Source organism: Ursus americanus, chromosome 12, assembly GCF_024610735.1.
Source record: "Ursus americanus isolate L20-20 chromosome 12, mUrsAme1.1.p, whole genome shotgun sequence".
Lineage (NCBI taxonomy): Eukaryota > Metazoa > Chordata > Mammalia > Carnivora > Ursidae > Ursus > Ursus americanus.
In genome coordinates this window covers 28,690,193-28,708,887 of record NC_142138.1, presented here as the reverse complement: position 1 = coordinate 28,708,887, position 18,695 = coordinate 28,690,193, and the positions used below count along the sequence as shown (strand labels likewise).

At 36.0% G+C, this 18,695-nt stretch overlaps 1 protein-coding gene and 1 non-coding gene across 3 annotated transcripts in view; one reads left to right on the top strand and one right to left on the bottom strand.

Annotated features, from left to right (window-relative positions):
- TNNI3K (TNNI3 interacting kinase) overlaps positions 1 to 18,695 on the bottom strand; it is a 300,692-nt gene that overhangs the window by 200,464 nt on the left and 81,533 nt on the right. The gene's annotated exons all lie outside the window — the stretch shown is intronic.
- Positions 17,736 to 17,838, top strand: LOC123795450 (U6 spliceosomal RNA). The gene has a single exon (XR_006780499.1). It is a non-coding gene; the product is annotated as a U6 spliceosomal RNA (small nuclear RNA).

The following is an 18,695-nucleotide window of genomic DNA, read 5'->3' as shown; positions in this document are numbered from 1 at the left end:
CACAAAGTTTTGGGATAATTTTTTACATAGCAATAGTTAGCTAATATACTATTGTGCCTCTCAGTTCATCACTGAAAACATCTGGATCAGAACTGACTTCTACATTACTGTCTACTTGTGAATATTAAAAGAGGAGCAACAGTTCAAATCAACAAATATTTTTAAACACTTAGGTATTCTAAGCACTCTGCTGGGTTCTGGGGGTCAAAGATAAATTAATTGCTCAAAAGCAATATATAGGTTAGTGGAAGAAAAAAGTGAAGTAATCATGACATAAAGTAATTATGGATTTAATGGAAATAAAGTATGGGGTATCATAAAAGAGAAAGAAGGTACAATTTATAAACTCAGTCGGAGGAAGATACAGAAAGTTGTAGAGGAGAAATGTAGACTTGGGACTTGAAGTAGGAGTTTGCTAAACAGAAAAGAGAAGATCAATCCATTCATTCATTCATCTCTCAAAAATATTTGATCATCCAAGAGTACCTAGCACAGAATATATGCTTGCCAATTTCTACTTTCTTAAAATCTATATCAAAGTTTACTTTCTTCATGAAATCTCTTTACACCTCTAGGCTCATTGAACTAATTATCAAGACATGTGATTAAATATCCAAGTTTGATATTGAACATTGAGTCACAATGTTTTATCCTGATAACAATTAGAGTGACATTGAGGCTGATAAAAAGAATTCATTACAGATAATCTTCCCCAAATTCCTGATACTACAAATATGCATTTTAAAAAAGCTACTTTAAGACTTCCTGTTGTATCCAATATACAGTAACAGAGACTAGTCTGCAGAAGCCAATGTGGCTAGAGTTCATAAGACAGAGTACCTAAGACAAGAGAGCTTACGAAGAGAGGTACAAAGATTTGCAGAGAGCCCTCCTAGAGGATTAAGCTGAGCATTGATCCATGTGTCCATGTGAGGAAACTACTACTGACTGGGAAAAGAACCAATAAAAAAAAAAGATTAGTGGTAATAATTCTCGGTGTTCACGCAAGTCCAGGGATAATGCTTATTCCTACCAACCAGACTAAAAAACCTCATGATTCATAGGACACTGGGTAAAATACTCTAAGAGACTTCTCTCCAAAGTTGGTTATTAGCCTTACACTGAGCACTGTTCTGGTCCTACCAATTTTAAAAGCTAGACCTACAGGGACCACATTATTTCCGAATAAGTTAACTGCATCACAGTAGAATTGGAAAGGTTGTCTTATGACTATATATAGAAATTCAAAAATATCTTCCACCTAACAACATAAAATTTCTAATATCTGGAATCCAATCAGAAATTAACAGGAATGTCAAGAGGCAGGAAAATATGACTTATAATGAAAAGAAACAATAATCAATCAAAACTGTCCCCAAATTGATACAAATGTTAGAATGTTCAAACAAGAACAATGATCCTCTGTTTTGTTTCTTAATTTCCATATTTGTCTGGAGAACAGTACAGAGTTTCCTCAAAAAGTAAAAAATTGAGCTACCCTATGAGCCAGCAATTGCACCACTAGGCATTTACCAAAGGGTACAAACATAGTGATCAGAAGGGGCACCTGCACCCCAGTGTCTACAGCAGCAATGTCCACAATAGCCAAACCATGGAAAGAGCCCAGATGTCCACTGACAGATGAATGGACAAAGAAGATGTGGTATATACAGACAAAAGTCTGATTCGTTCCCACTTTGAAGAGAAATGCTTTATGAAGAAGAGGGTATGTAGTGCTCAGTGTCTGGCACTTGAGCGAGCGCCTCTGGTGGGGCCAGCATGCACTCTGCTGCTGTGGTTTGGCTGCTCTAGCCTTCAGGCCGGTCATCTGCAGACGCTCTCCTGGCCTGCTGTGGACAGTATTTGGTCCCTGGCCGGAATGTGGCGAGTTTGGACTAGATGTGCTCTGCTCTGCTTGTGAAATGGGACCTGATGCTCCTTGCACTAGAACTGCAGCCCTGCAGAACTCTCTAGTCAGGAGCTGAGGTATGTGCTGGGGCTCGTGCTGCTCTTCTGGGCAAAGGGCCTGCCATACTGGGACTAAGGCAAGCTTGACTGAGAAGGGCAGCACCGTCAGAGCTCAAGGGTGTGGGACTTGGCCTGGGCAGGTTGGGCAGCCCGCGTCCTCCCTGTGCTGCTCACCACCCCATGTGGCTCTGTGTGGGTGCTGACAGGCAGGGGAGGAAAATGGCACCAGCCACCTCCTTTGTCCCTGGAGAGCAGTCTCTGAGCCCACTGCCTCTCAGGAAAGCACTCTGAGAAGAACAGATCATCTGCCCTGGGTGTGTCCCAGACCTTTTCCAGATCGCTGTTTCCACACCATCTGCCTCTGACTTGTTGGCCTGCCTCCTCACCAGAAGTGACGCGGTGTCCTGAGACTTCTATCCCAGCCAATCCTGCTGACTTTTCAAACTCCAGGCTTTAGGGATGTGATGTGGGCAGGGACCTGCGCTGGTCTTCTGGGGGAAGGTCTCACTGCGCTGGGACTGAGGTGAGCTTGACCCGGAAAGACAGTCTCACCAGAGTGCAGGGAAGCAGGGTTTGGTGCAAGAAAGTGAGGCAGCCTCTGCAGGCCCAGTATGGCCTCCTGCTGGTGCATCTGTGTTTCTGCTGGGGGAGGGGAGAGAAATGGTGCCATCGGGCTTCTGTGCGCCCAGAGAGGTGTCTCCAGGAATACTACCTTACCACGACTCCTCCAAGAAGGGCAGGTTATCTCCCTGCCATGTGCTACAGGCACTCTTCAGATGGCTGTTCCCATGCTGTCTGCCCAGGGGTGTTTGACTGCCTTTTCGCCAAGAGCAGGGCAGAACCCTCAGGGCTCCAGGCCAGCCAAACACACTGAACTTTCAAACTACAGGTTTGAAGCCCCACTGGCTCAAAGAACTCATAAAACTCAGCCCCTCTCTTTTTCCCAGCAAATGGCTTTGGGGAAATGTTCTCCTTGTGGGTTCCCCTGTCTGTTCCTCTGTCTCTCTTGCTCTCTCTCTTGCTTCCTCCACAACAGTCCTGATCCCTTTCTCCCCCAAACCACATCTCTGTCCTTCCTAGCCTCTTCAATGAGGTTTCTTCTCTCCCTTTAGTTGTGGGGTTTGTTCTGTCAGTCTACAGGCTGATTTCTGGGGTATTTAGGATGATTTGATAGTTATCGCCTTGTGTTCCATTGACAAGATCAGCCTAGGGTCCTTCTACTAGGCCACCATCTTAGCTCTCTTTACTTCATTAACTTCCACTCAGGTCCCTGAGTTATAAGCCAAATTATCAGCTCCTCAGAGATTCTCTTCCAACTTCCATGACTGTTGACGTAGTCATTCAATGAATATTAATTGTGTGTCTACTATCCATCAGGTAGGCCCTGTGCTAGGAACTGAGGATAATGGAGAGAAAACAACAACAAAATCGGCCTTTTTTGAGCTGATATTTTAGTACAGAAAACAGACAGTAAAGCAAAGTAAATAAACAATAGGCTATTTTACAGTGATAAGTGCTGGAAAAAATAAAGGAGGGAAGAGATTAGAATATCAGAGATTTGGGGTTTCAATTCAAAATAGGATGCTCTGGGAAGAACTTACTGATAAAATTACATTGGAACTAGGATCTTAGGATAAGAAAGTAAGATAGTTACTAAGAGCAATGTAGACAGACAGAAGAGCAATGTAAAGGTCCCAAGGCAGGAGCATTCCTGGTATGTTCTAGGAACTTAAGGTTGATGGAGAATGAATAAGAATAGAGTGGGGATGACAGTTAGGTAGAAAATGAGTATTTTTGCTCTGAAATATATGGGAGGCCTTTTGGGCAGCTCAAAGGGGTGACAGGATCTGATACACATTTAAAAGATTCACAAGTCTGCCTTGTCAGAACAGGTTGAGGGGAAAACAGTAGAAGGGAGACCAAACTACCCTCTTTTAGGCAGGGCACCATAGGTGATCTTCATAGCTCTTACCACAGTGGCAATTTTATGTGTGTTCGTATGATTATTTGATTTCCTATCTTTTCCACTAGACTGTAAACTCTGTGAGGCTAGGAATTATATATAATTCTACTCACTATTAAATTACCAGTGTCAAACATAGATCTTGAAACCTATTAGTTCCTCAGTAAATATTTGTTGAATAGTTGAGTGAAAGAATGAATGTGTATTATTATGTTCCCATTTTTTATTTCTTTAACAGATTGCAAGCTCCCAGATAATATTTAAAGCTATATTTTATACTTTTTTCCAATTTCTATCACAACTAACCTATAAATGCTCAATAAATATTTACCAACTTGATTTGCTCTTCCCTAGTCTACTTTTATGTCTTTTACACTATACGTATTCTTGAAGAAAAACTTGTAGAATAACAAAAGAAAACTTCTAAAAGTCAAGATAAATTTTAAAAAGTCTAAACAAGCAACATGAACTCAAGGTCTGCGTATTGCTAGAAACTATGAAACCCACATAGGGAAAACCAATGATAGATTTTTTTTTTCTTGTCTTTTGGGAAATAAGACTTGATAATAGAAGTTTATTTATAATCATAGTTGCAAAATTGCCTCTAGGAAAGCAATAATAATGGGACAAGTTATCTTGTTTCCTTATAAATCCAATTTAAAATAAGAAAAAAACTAAACTAAAACTTGGTCATATTTGTCAAAAATATACCAAGAGAACCAAAGTTACAGTATTTACCACAAGTCTCAGTCCAGTTTACTAACACATAATATATAAATGTAGGCATTAATTGTCTGACTGAAATATGCAATAATAATACATTTTTTTTGCTTGGGAATATTTGATAAATTTTAAATACACAATAAATACATTATTCATTCTCTAGTGGTTTTTGCTGGGCTGTACGTATATAATGTTTTAAAATACCACGCTCAGAAATAGTATTTAAAGTAGGCCAATAATGGAGTCTTCACTATCTCTGATTACTTTTTCTTCTCTAACGACACCTTTACTTGCAAAATTGCTGTTATGAGCTCTCTTTCACTATGTGTCAAATTCCCATTACCAAATCAAAACAGAACCTAATTTCTTTCCATGAACAATTTATATGCAAATCATGGAGTATATGCAGCATTCATACAACAGAGAAATTCCAATGACTTTGCCTCCTTTCCAGAAATATCCTTCAATACGCTTGTGTTTTGGTCACAATGAGTGCAGGTTTAGTAGAAGGCATTTTTTTTTTTTTTTAATTTTTTGACAGAGAGAGACAGCGAGAGAGGGAACACAAGCAGGGGGAGTGTGAGAGGGAGAAGCAGGCTTCCGGCCGAGCCGGGAGCCCGACGCGGGGACTCGATCCCAGGACCCTGGTATCATGACCTGAGCCGAAGGCAGCCTCCCAACCAATTGAGCCACCCAGGCGCCCCAGTCGAAGGCATTTGTAATTCTTTCAAGATTGGACAAGCAATGAAATAGAAACCTAAAACACAAACTTCAAATTGCTTTCATTTCCTTTAACTTATTTCTCAAATATAAACTACGAACAGTGCAAATAATTTTCCAAAGCTCTAGCAATGTATAACCTATAGCTTCAAAGGCCGTGAAATGTCACTATTATTACTATTCAATTAAACACACTTTCCTCCCCACCCTCAATTCTAATCAAATTAAGGAAAACAAAGTATTTTATATATAAATATGAATTTTCCCTCTCAGTCTTTCATTTAATTGTGATTTTGATGATTTTTCTGCTAATAATATTTTCAGCAATAGTTATGAAATTGTATGAGAACTAGGGCAAACACCATGATGTGCAACCTACGCAGTCACAGAGGATCCCAAACTTAGAACGGTCCCATGCTTGTTTTAATGCTCTGCTGTTGCTATTTTGAAGTTATCCCTATTTTTTTGAACATATTTTGTTGTTGTTGAGACCTGCAAATTGTATAATCAGTAAGGATGGCTAATCCATGTAAATTAACTAGTTCAACCTTCAAGCAAACTGATAGTACACAAATTTCTGAACAAAGAAAAAAGCAATAGGTGGAACCAAAAATCTTTAGGTCCTAATATAGCAGCTGAAGCAAATGATACAGCAACAAATAAGATAGAAACAAGTGACCAAAAAAAAAAAAAAAACCTGACACTTTCATTGTGGTAAACATTTTTAACAAAATTTTCTTGTTACTGAGTTAAAAAAATATTGTCAGTGCTATAGAAAATAAGCCCTAATCAGAATTGATCAAGAAAACATTAATCTTGAAATGTTTTGAAGAACAAGTTTTTCTTGCTTTTATAGTTGTTCTGAAATGCATCCTTAGCACTCTAGCTTTTCACCAAGGACAGATGAAAAACAGGTAATGGAAAGTGTAGTTTCCCAAAAAATTGTCTTATTGATGAGAAATCTTGGGCATAACCTTAAAGAAAAGAATAAAGCCAAATGTATAAGTGGAAATACTAAAGAATATAAGTGGAAATACAGAAACAATGGACTTTCTCCTTTAGCCTCTCTGAGGAAGCTTTCCGTAGGTCCTCTCTCTTTGACTATATAGAAAATTGATTAAGAGCTCAGTTTTTGGAGTCAGCCAGTTTGGGTAAGAATTTAGACTCTGATACTTAACAACTGTGTGATTTGGTACAAATTAACTCATCTGTTTAAGCCTCAATTTCTTCAATAAAGCTATGTGATGATTAAATTAAATGGCATAACAAAAAAAATAAGCAAAAGACCTGACTAAAGTAAATCCTTCATAAATATTCATTTCCTTGGTTCTCAGGTTAGAGCATCAACTCTATCAACAGCATAGAGAGAGTGGCTTCCTACCAGATAGAGCAGGCAGTGAGATGCAGGGGATCCAAATCATGCCTGGTGCCGCATTTAAAGGCAAGGCAAGCCTAGCTCCAATGAGCAACTCATTCACTGGGGCTGAATTTGTGGAGAAAGCTCATTAGTTGGGAGTCCTTACTGCACTAAATAGTCCAGCAGGCAGATTATTATCCCTTGGCCAACAAGTTAATGTCAATGAGGCTTTAGAAGCCAGGCTCAAAGGCTTAGAAAGAAGTCTGACAAGATGGAGATAGGAAAGAAGGAGGCTAAACAGAAGGCTAGACCCAAAAATTGGTGTGAGGCAATTGTGACTCCAGGGCAATTTCAGACTGAGTCAGCCAGTCATTCCTTTACAAGTACCGAATGTCAACTCTGTGCCAAGCTTAGGAGACAAACACAGATGCCTGGTCCTGGATTTAATGAATTATTGTCTAAGGTGAGAGACAAATAAGTATGTGATATCAGCATAGTGAGAGAAGTATACTAGAGATAAACCTGGTGTTATGAGACAAAGATGAGGCACTGAATTGGGGGAGTAAATTTTCCAAAGAGATAATGCCTATGCTGAATATTGTTTAGAAGGCTGTATAGGAGCTATCAAAGAGAAAGGTAAAAGAAGTTCCAAACAAACATCCAAATGCTATAGAAATGCTAGGGTCTAGGGTCCAGGAGAGAGAAAGATTCTCAATTTCATAGGAAGAGACAAGGTAAAATGTGCCTAAGGCTGTTTGAATACCAGCTGCTTAAGTCCAAATTAGTTAGTCCTAAAGCAGAACTGAGTCTTCTCTGGAGAGCTCAGGTGGTCCAATGGGATGAGCTAGGAAGGGCTGAGGCTAAGAAACTGAGGCAAGGAGAATAGGAATAATAATAGAGGAGACAGTAGTCAAGCTGGGACATACACAAATAATCCCTGACTCTCATTTTCATTAAAGATTCCCCATTTCTCCTATTTGAAACTTTTAATCAGTGACTAGTGAAATGGCTAGATATCATGGTCTCTTCTTTTTCTTTCCTAATTTTTAAAGATTTATTTATTTATTTATTTATTTATTTATTTATTTATTTATTTATTATTTGAGAGAGAGAGAGAGAGCGAGATAGCACGAGGCAGGGGGCAGGAAGAGGGAGAAGCAGGCTCCTGCCTGAGCAGGGAACATGATGCAGGGCTCCATTCCAGGACCCCAGGATCATGACCTGAGCTGAAGGTAGACACTTAACTGACTGAGCCACCCAGGCACCCCTTCTTTTTTCTAATCCTCCCATCGAGGTGACGATGAAGACAGAAATGGCCAAAAATACTATTTGGTAAGGGTTAGCTTGGACACTTTGCCAATTAGAAAACAGTCTGGAATAATCAGAAATTAATCTCTTATTCTAATCTGTCCTCATTACATAATTTTAAGTTCCTTATGTTCATTTGGATTGAAAATGTATAAGACCTCATCACCATCTTTCAGTAAACCTGCAATGGCAGGAAGACCAGTCATAAATAATCTCAGTAAGAGAAACCCTGTTTCTTTTTTCCTTATGTTTTATTTGACCTTAACTCATCTCTACTGCAAGTCCATGAAAAAATTCTGTGATAGCCTTGTATCTTACATAAATGTGTCTCCCTGGACCCAAAGCAGCCAATGCCATACACCGTAGAACATGTATATCTTAGGATAGAGGATCACTGAGAAGCCAGAAGGACCTCCAGCTTCTGGTCTCTTAGGCAGGTAACTACTTACAACAAGTGAGATTGATGGTGATTTATCCTATTTTTAATAATCTATAAAAGAGAGGTTCCACAAGTTCTCTGTAATTACATCTCCCTCCTCACTTTCTTTTTATGGCCATATGCTTCATAAATTAAAAAAAATAATAAATGAATGAATAAACATATGTAAATTTCAACACAGGAAGTATAATAATCATATATCCCCAGAAAAGCTGTTCATCTTTTAAAAGAGCTAGGGAACAGAAAACTCGTACAAGCTTAATATATACAATGTGAAATGGAAATCACAGGGCTTATCAAAGGCTGTTATAAAGTTAGAGAGGCAAAGATTCATAGTTTATCTTTCAATTACTCATGAGTAGGCCAGAATGCTGTGAAGTTTGTAAACTCCTGTACAACACACACCTACACAAAATATATTGTATTTGTCATTTAGCAAAGACCTTTGTGTAAGAAGCAGGGAATTTTCTGTGCACAGAATTTCAGTATTCAGAGGAGACACTTGAATAGAGACCAAAATTTCATTTCCAGATCCATGGTAAGACTCACTCCCATTTACACGATAAAATATCCTAGAACAAAGAAACCTCAAATTTGGTCCAGATAACAGAAACTTCCTAATTATATTAAAAACAATTTATTGTCCTTGATACCTTCATAAAATGTGCCCTGGGAGTTTATTATGAAAAGATGGGCTTGCATCTACTTTTGTCATGTGCTAGGTATTACACTCTTCTGTGTTAATATATTTTTAGCTATTTTCAAAGAAAAACGAGGGGGTGTAACATATCTAATCCTAGTTCACTGGAACCAAAGGGACTTATAATTGGACTAATGACTTTTTTTTTTTTTTTTTACTATGAGGGAAACTAATTAAGTAATAATTTAAAAAAAGAAAAAAAAAAAACTTCACTGTGTGTGATAGATTTTTTTTTTTCCCTGACAGCCAGAAGCCTACAACTTCTTTTTTTTTTTTTTTTTTTTTTTTAGATTTTTTATTTATTTATTTGACAGAGATAGAGACAGCCAGTGAGAGAGGAAACACAAGCAGGGGGAGTGGGAGAGGAAGAAGCAGGCTCATAGTGGAGGAGCCTGATGTGGGGCTCGATCCCATAACGCTGGGATCACGCCCTGAGCCGAAGGCAGACGCTTAACAACTGCGCCACCCAGGTGCCCCAGAAGCCTACAACTTCTGAATTAATTTATCTGGTTATAAGAACTGAAAACTTATTAGAATAATTCAGTTTAACTCCTAAATTGCTCCACATTTGTGAAAGAAGAACAATGATTAAAAGTTATGTTTTCAAATATCAAACAGCTCTAAATTTGCTGTATAACATAGTTCAAAGACAATGAATCTTGCACCTTGAGATTAATTGTGGGGAAAAAAAAAGAATTTACCCAACAATAAGCTAACATATAATTTGAAATCTCTATCCTGAAAACTGCCACATTACACCCAGCTGGCACCCTCATGCTCACCTGTGGATGAAAGTCTTTCTCCACCTGAAGCAGTTAATAAATTCTAAAAGTGACTATTTCATTAAGTGTGCACACATCAATGCAAGGCTATAAGAAACACAAAAAAATCAAGGAAACTTGATACTATCAAAGGAATACAGTGATTTTCCAATAACTGACTACAAAGATATAGAGATCTATGAATTGACAAAGAATTAAAAAGAATTGTTTTAAGGACCTCAGCAAGCTACAAGAGAACATAGATAGACAATTAAACAAAATAGGGAAAACAATATATGAACAAATGAGAAGTTCAAAAAAAAGATAGAATTTATAAAGAAGAACCAAACAGATATTCTGGAGCTGGACAACACAATGAATGAAATGAAAAATGTGATACATACCATCTATAGCAGATTTAATCAAGTAGAAGAATCTGTGAATATGAAAAAACATTATTTGAAATTACCAAATTAGAGAAACAAAAAATAAAGAATGAGAGTGAAGAAAGTCTATGGGATTTATGGAACATCATCAGAGAAAAATGCACACATTATGGGAGTCCCAGAAGGAAGGCGGGGGAAGGGCAGAAAGTTTATTTAAAGGAAATAATGGCTGAAAACTTCCCAAATCTGGGGAGAGATATTGATATCTAGGTATAGGAAGCTTAGTGGCTCTCAAACAGATGCAAAACAAAGAGGACTTTACAAAAACACATTACAATAAAGCAGTCAAAACTAAAACACAAAGAGAATTCTGCAAACAGCAAGAGAAAAGAAACTCATCTCATCTCATCTCATACAAGAGAACCTCCATCAGGCTATCGGTGAAGGTTTCAGCAGAAACCTTGCAGACTAGGAGAGGGTGGGAGGATATATTCAAAGTGCTGAAAGAAAAACAAAACAAAACAAAACAGAAAAATAACAACAAAGAAAAACAACTGTCAACCAAGAATACTTTACCCAGCATGCCTATCCTTCAGAAATGAAAAAGAGATACTTTTCCAGACAAACAAAAGCTGAGTGAGTTCATCACCAAGACTTGCCTGAAAAGAATTGCTAAAAGGAGTTATTCAAGTGGAAATGAAAGGTCAATAACTAGTAATATGAAAACATATAAAAGAAAAGAACCTCAATAGTAACAATAAGTATATAGACATATTCAGAATACTCTATTACTGTAATGGTGGTGTGTTATTCAGTTTTAACTTTAGTATAAAGATTAAAAGATAAAAGTATTAAAAATAATTATAGCTACAAATATCTGTTAATGGATACACAATATATATAAAAAAAGTACACTGTGCCATCCCAAAAACAAAATGTGAGGCGGAAGGGAGTAAAACAGTAGTTTTTGTGTGCAACCAGAGTTGTTATTACCTTAAATAGACAGTTAAAACTGTAAGATACTTTATGTAAGCCCCATGGTAGCCATGAAGTAAAAACCTATGGTGGATACACATAAGATAAAGAGAAAGGAATTAAAGCATACCACTAAAGAAAATAGTTAAATAACAAAGGAAGACAACAAGAAAGGGAAAAAAAACAACAACAAGAACTATAAAGTAGCCAGAAAACAATGAATAAAATGGCAATGGTAAGTCCCTATGTATCAATAATTATGTTTGATGTAAATGGATTAAATTCTACACTCAAAAAGCATTGAGTGGCTGAATAGATTAAAAGAAACAAGACTCTATGTCAGGAAACAATAAAAAGAAGAGCAAATTAAATCCAAAGCAATCAGAAGAAATTAAATAATAAGAATTAGAGCTGAGGGGCGCCTGGGTGGCGCAGTCGTTAAGCGTCTGCCTTCGGCTCAGGGCATGATCCCAGCATTCTGGGATCGAGCCCCACATCAGGCTCCTCCGCTGGGAGCCTGCTTCTTCCTCTCCCACTCCCCCTACTTGTGTTCCCTCTCTCGCTGGCTGTCTCTCTCTGTCAAATAAATAAATAAAATCTTAAAAAAAAAAAAGGAATTAGAGCAGAAATCAATAAAATTGAAAACAGGAAACCGATAGAGAAAGTCAACAAGAACAAAAGCTGGGTCTTTGAAAAGACCAATAATTTTCATAAAACTTTAGCTAGGCTAATTAACAAAAAAAGACAGAGGACACAAATTACTAGTATCAGAAATGAAACAGGATATTAGTACAGATCCCATGGACATTTAAAAATAGTAAAGGAATACTATGACCAGTTCTACGTCCACAAATTTGATAATCAAGATGAAATAGACTAATTGCTTAAAAGATACAATCTGCCAAAACACAAATAAGAAGAAATAGATGATCTGAATAGACCTATATCTATTAAAGAAATTGGGTAAAAAATTAGTAACCATCCCAAACAGAAAGGATCAGGGCCAGATGGGTTCCCTGCTGAATTCTACCAAAATTTAAGGCAGAAATTATATCAACTCTCTATAATTTCCTTCAAACAATGGAGGGAAAGGGAATATATACTAACTTATTCTATGAGGCCAGCATTACCCTACTACTAAAACTGAACACATTACAAAAAAAGAAAACTACAGACCAATATCTCTGATAGATATGAAAATCCTCAATAAAATATAGCAAAATGAATTTAAAAACCGAAAAAGGATTTATTCTAGATATGCAAGATTGGCTCAAAATTTGAAAACTAATAACTGTAATGCATCCCATCAACAGAATAAAAAAAGAAAAACCGCTTGATCATATCAACAGATGTAGAAAAAGCATTTGACAAAATCCAACACTCATTCATGGCAAGAAACCTCTTAGAAAACTAGGAATAGAGGGAAACTTTCTCAACTTGATAAAGGCTATCCACAAAAACCCTACAGCTACCATCATATGAATGATGAGAAAAATTGAAGAATTCCCTCTAAGATTAATTACAAGGCAACAATATCCCCTTTCACCATTCCTTTCAACACAGTACTAGAACTCCTTGCTAATGTAATAAGGCAAGAAAAGGAATAAAAGTGTACAGATAGGGAAGAAGCTACAAAGCTATAAGGCTATGTTCACAGATGACATGATCATCCAAGTTGAAATTCTGAAAGGATCCACAAAAATTTCCTAGAACTAATAAGCAATTATTCAAGATTGCAAGGTACAGGGAACACAAGTCATTTGCTTTCCTATATACCAACAATGAACAAGTAAAATTTGAAATTATTAAAACACAGTATTATTTACATTATGATAAAAAATACATACATATAAATCTAACAAAATACATACAAGATCTATATGAGGAAAACTACAAAATGCTGATGGACAAAATCAAAGAACTATGTAAATGGAGAAATATTTCATGTTCATGTAAGAAGATTCAATAACCAAGATATCATTTCCTCTGTACTTTTTCTACAGATTTAATGCAATCCCCATCAAAATCCTAGCAAATTATTTTTTGGATATCAACAGACTGATTTTAAAGTTTATATAGAGGCAAAAGATCCAGAATAGCCAACACAATATTGAAGAAGAACAATGTTGTAATATTGATGCTACTAAACTTCAAGCCTTTCTATAAAGCTACAGTAATCAAGATAGTATGGCAATAACAAAAAATAGACAGATCAACAGAATATAAAAGCAAGACCAGAAATAGACAGACATAAATAAAGTCGACTGATATTTGACCAAGGGGCAAAGGCAATACTATGGAGGAAAAATGTCTTTTCAGCAAATGGCTCTGGAACAAATGGACATCCACATGCAGATGAAAACAAATCTAGATACAAACCTTACACCCTTCACAAAATTAACTCAAAATGGGTCTATGACCTAAAAGTAAAAAGCAAACTATAAAACTCTTAGAAGATAATCTAGGAACAAACCTAGATGGATTTGAATATAGTGGTTCCTTTTTAGATACAACACCAAATACATGATTTATGAAAGAGATAACTGATGAGCTGAACTTCATTAAAATGAAAAATTCCTATTCTATTGAAAGCAATATCAAGAGAATTAGAAGACAATCTAGAGACTAGGAGAAAATATCTGCAAAAGACAAAGGTAGGGACACCTGGGTGCTCAGGTCATGAACCTGGAGTCCTGGGATTGAGTCCCGCATCGGGCTCCTTGCTTGGGGAGCCTGCTTTTCCCTCTGCCTGCTGCTCCCCCTGCTTGTGAGTGTTCTCTGACAAATAAGTAAATACAAATCTTAAAAAAAAGAAAAAAAGACAAATCTGATAGAGGTCTTTTATCCACAATACAGAAAATCTCTTAAAACCCAACAATAAGAAAATGAACAACTGATTTAAAAATGGGCTATGAGAGACTATTAACTCTAGGAAACAAATTGAGGGTTGCTAGAGGGGAGATGAGTGGGGGGATGGGGTAACTGGGCGATGGCCATTTAGAAGGGCACGTGATGTGACGAGTACTGGGTGTTACATGTGACTGATGAATAACTGAACTCTACATCTGAAACTAATGATGTACTATATGTTGGCTAATTGAATTTAAATGAAAAAAAATTAAATAAAAATTTTAATAATGGGCCAAAGACCATAATAAGCAACTCACCAAAGAAGATATATAGATGTAAAATTAAAAAAAAATATATGAAAAGATGCTTCACATCATATATCATCAAGAAAATGCAAATTAAAACAACGAGATACCAATATACATCTATTAAAATGGCCAAAATCCACCACCAAATGCCAGTAAGAATGTGGAACAACAGGATCTCTCATACATTGTTGGTGGGGATACGAAATGGCACAGCCATTTTAGAAGAGTTTGACAGTTTCTTACAAAACTAAAATACTCTTTTTTTTCTAAACTAAACATACTCTTACTATATGATCCAGCACCCACGCTCCTCACTATTTATCCAAAGGAAGTGAAAACTTATATCCACACAAAAACTGGCACACAGGTGTTTATAGTAGCTTTATTCATAATTGCCAAAACTTAGAAGCTACCACGATGTCCTTCAGTAGGTAAATGATAAGTAAACTATGTTACATCCAGACAATGGAATATCATTATTCCTATAAAAATGATCTATCAAGCTATGAAAAGACAAGAAGGAAAGTTAAATGCATATTACTAAGTTAAAGAAGCAATCCTGAAATGACAATTACAAATATATGACATTCTGGAAAAGGTAAAGCTATACAGAAAATAAAAGGATTGATGATTGTCAGGGGCGGGAAGTGGGAAAGAGATGAATAGGCAGAACACAGAGGATTTTTAGGTCAGTGAAGATACTCTATGTGATGTAAAGATGGATATATATTATTAAACATTTGTCCAGACCCATAGAATATACAACACCACAAGTGACTCCTAAGGTAAACTACAGATGTGGGGGGATCACGATGTGTCAAGGTAGGTTCATCCTTTGTAAAAAGTGTATCAGTCCCATGAGAGTGTTGATAATGTGGGAGGATATGCATCTATAGGGGAAGAGGGTGTATAGGAAATCTCTGTACCTTTCTCTCAACTTTGTTGTAAACCTAAAAGTGCTCTAAAAAAGTTAAGTCTTAATTAAAAAAAATATAAGCAAGACCCAAGTATATGCTGCCTACAACAGACTCACACCCAGGCTGAAAATGAAGAGATGGAAAAAGGTATTCCATGCAAATAGAAAGCAAAGGCAAGAAGGGTAGCTATACTTATATCAGACAAAATAGACTTCATGTCAAACCTGTAACAAGAAAAAAAGGAGATCACTATATGAGATAAAAGTATTAATTTATTGAGAGGATAAAATAATTATAAATGTATATGCACCCAATATTGGAGCATCTAAATATATAAAGCAAATATTAACAGCTCTTAAGGGAGAAATAGACTGATATTCAATAATAATAAAGGACTTTAATACTCCACTTTTAACAATTAGTGGATCATCCAGACCAAAAATTGATAAGGAAATATTGTACTTAAAATACATTTTAGACCAAATGGACCTAACTGATATATACAGAACATTCCAACCAATAGCAGCACAATACATTCTTCTCAAGCACACAGGAACATTCTTCAAAAAAAATTCATATGTTAGGTCAGAATATAAATCCTAACAATTTTAAGAAGACTGAAATCATATCATGTATCTGTTCTGTCCACAATGGTATGAAAATAGAAAGTAATATAACAGAAGTTAAACTAAAAAAAATGCATGAAACTAAAAAAATATGGAAATAAAACAACATATTCCTGAATAATCAAAGAGTCAAAGAAGAAATCAAAAGGGAAATATCCTGAAAGCAACAAAAATGGAATTACATCATGCCAAAACTTATGGGATGCAGCAAAAGGAGTTCTAAGTGAACAGTTAATACAAAAATGTCTACATTAACAAAAAAGGAAGATTTCAGGTAAAATCATAAGTTTATACCTCAAGAAACCAGAAAAAGAACAATAAACAAAGCCCACAGTTGGCAAAAGGAAGACAATAAGACAGGTCAGAGCAGAAATAAATGAAATAGAGACTAGAAAAACAATAGAAAACATTAATGAGAGTAAGGGTTGTTTCTTAAAAAGATAAACAAAACTGGCAAATCTTTAGCTGAGTTAATTATGAAAAAAAGGTTGAAGATCCAAATAAGTAAAGTCAGCAATGAAAGAAGAAACATTACAACTGATACCACAGAAACAAAAAGCATCATGAGACACTCTTATGAACAATTACATACCAAAAAATTGGATAAATAGGTACATTCCTAAGAATATGCAACCTACTAAGACTGAATATTGAAGAAATAGAAAATCAGAATAGACCAATAATGAGAAAGGAAATGGAATCAGTTATTAAAGCCTCCCAATAAACGAAAGTCCAGGATCAGATAGCTTCACTGGAGATCTCTACTGAACATTCAAAGAATTAATACCAATCCTTCTCAAATTCTTCCAAAAAACAAAAGAGGGAAGACTTACAAACTAATTTTATGAGGCCAGCATTACCCTGATACCAAAACCAGATAAGGACATTAAAAGAAAAGAAAATTACAGTCCAATATCCTGGATGAATATACATGCAAAAGTCCTCAGCAAAACACTAGCAAACATAATTCAGTAGCATTTTAAAATAATCATATACCATGATGAAGTGAGATTTATAACTTAGATGCAAGAATGTTCAGCATACACAAATCCATGAATGTGATACACCACATTAACAAAATGAAGGACAAAAGTCATATGATCATATCAGTATACGTAGAAAAAGCATTTGACAAAATTAGTGTCCCTTCCTTATAAAATCTCTAAATATTTAGGTAGTGAGGGAATGTATCTCACTAAAGGTTATATATGTACCACATAAAGGTTATATATGACAAGTTTACACCTAACATCATACTCAATGGTGAAGGGCTAAAAGCTTTTCTTGTATGATCAGGAATAAGACAAGGATGCCTACTATGGCCACTTCTATTCAGTGTAACAGCGGAAGTCCCACCAGAGAAATTCAGCAAGAAAAATACATAAATAAAAGGCATCCAAATCAGAGAGACAGAAGTAAAATTTGTCTCTGCTTGTAGATGACACGATCTTATCTAGAAAACCCTAAAACTCCATTTGTTAGAAAAAAATAAATAATTTAAGAGAAATGCTCAGTACAAAATCAACATACAAAAGTCAGTTGTACAAAAATCTGAAGATACAAATAAATGCAAAGATATCCCCTGTTCATGGATTGGAAGAATTAAAATTCTTAAAATGTCCGTACTACCCATAGAGTATACAAACTCAATGTAATCCCTATCAAAATTCCAATAGCAACAGAAATAGAAAAAAGAAAAACAATTTATATGGAAACCACAAAAGAGCCCAGATAGTACTCACTTTAGCAGCACATAAACTAAAATTGGAACGATACAGAGATTAGCGTGCCCCTGTGCAAGGATGACATACAAATTTGTGAAGTCATTCAGATTTTTAATTATTGAATCACTATATTGTACACTTGAAACTATATAACACTATATGTTAACTATACTGGAATTAAAAAAACCCAAACAAACCCCAAAGCTAAAGCAATCTACAGCAAGAAGAACAAAGTCAGAGGCATCTCGCTTACTGATTTCAAATTATATTACAAAGTGATAAAAATCAAAACATATGGTACTAGTTTGAAAACAGATATTTAGACCATTAGAACAGAATAAAGAGCCCAGAAATAAACCCATTCATATGTATTCAACTAATCTTTGACAACGTTGTCAAGAATATACAATGTGGAAAGGATAGCCTCTTCCATAAATGATGTTGGGAAAACTAGATATCCACATCAAAAAGAAATGGATGCTTATTTTATACTACACACAAAAAACAACTGAAGACGGATTAAAGACTTGGATGTAAGTCCTGAAAACCTTAAATTCCTAGATGAAAACATAGGGGAAAACCACCTTGACAATGCTCTTGGTAATGCTTTTTTTTCCTCTTTTTTTTTTTTTTGAATGTAACACCAAAAGCACAGAAAACAAAAACAAAAATAAATGAGGGGGACTGTATGAAACGTAAAAGTTTTTGTATAACAAAAGAAACAATTAACAAAAGGAAAAGGCAGCTATGGAATGGGAGATAATATCTTCAACACATATATCTCTTAAGAGATTAATACCTAAAATACATAAAAAAACTCATACAACTAAACAGCAAAATACCCAAACACGTCAATACAAAAATAGGCAAAGGACCTGAATAGACATTTTTTTTTAAGATTTTATTTGTTTACTTAGAGAGAGAGACAGCCAGCGAGAGAGGGAACACAAGCAGGGGGAGTGGGAGAGGA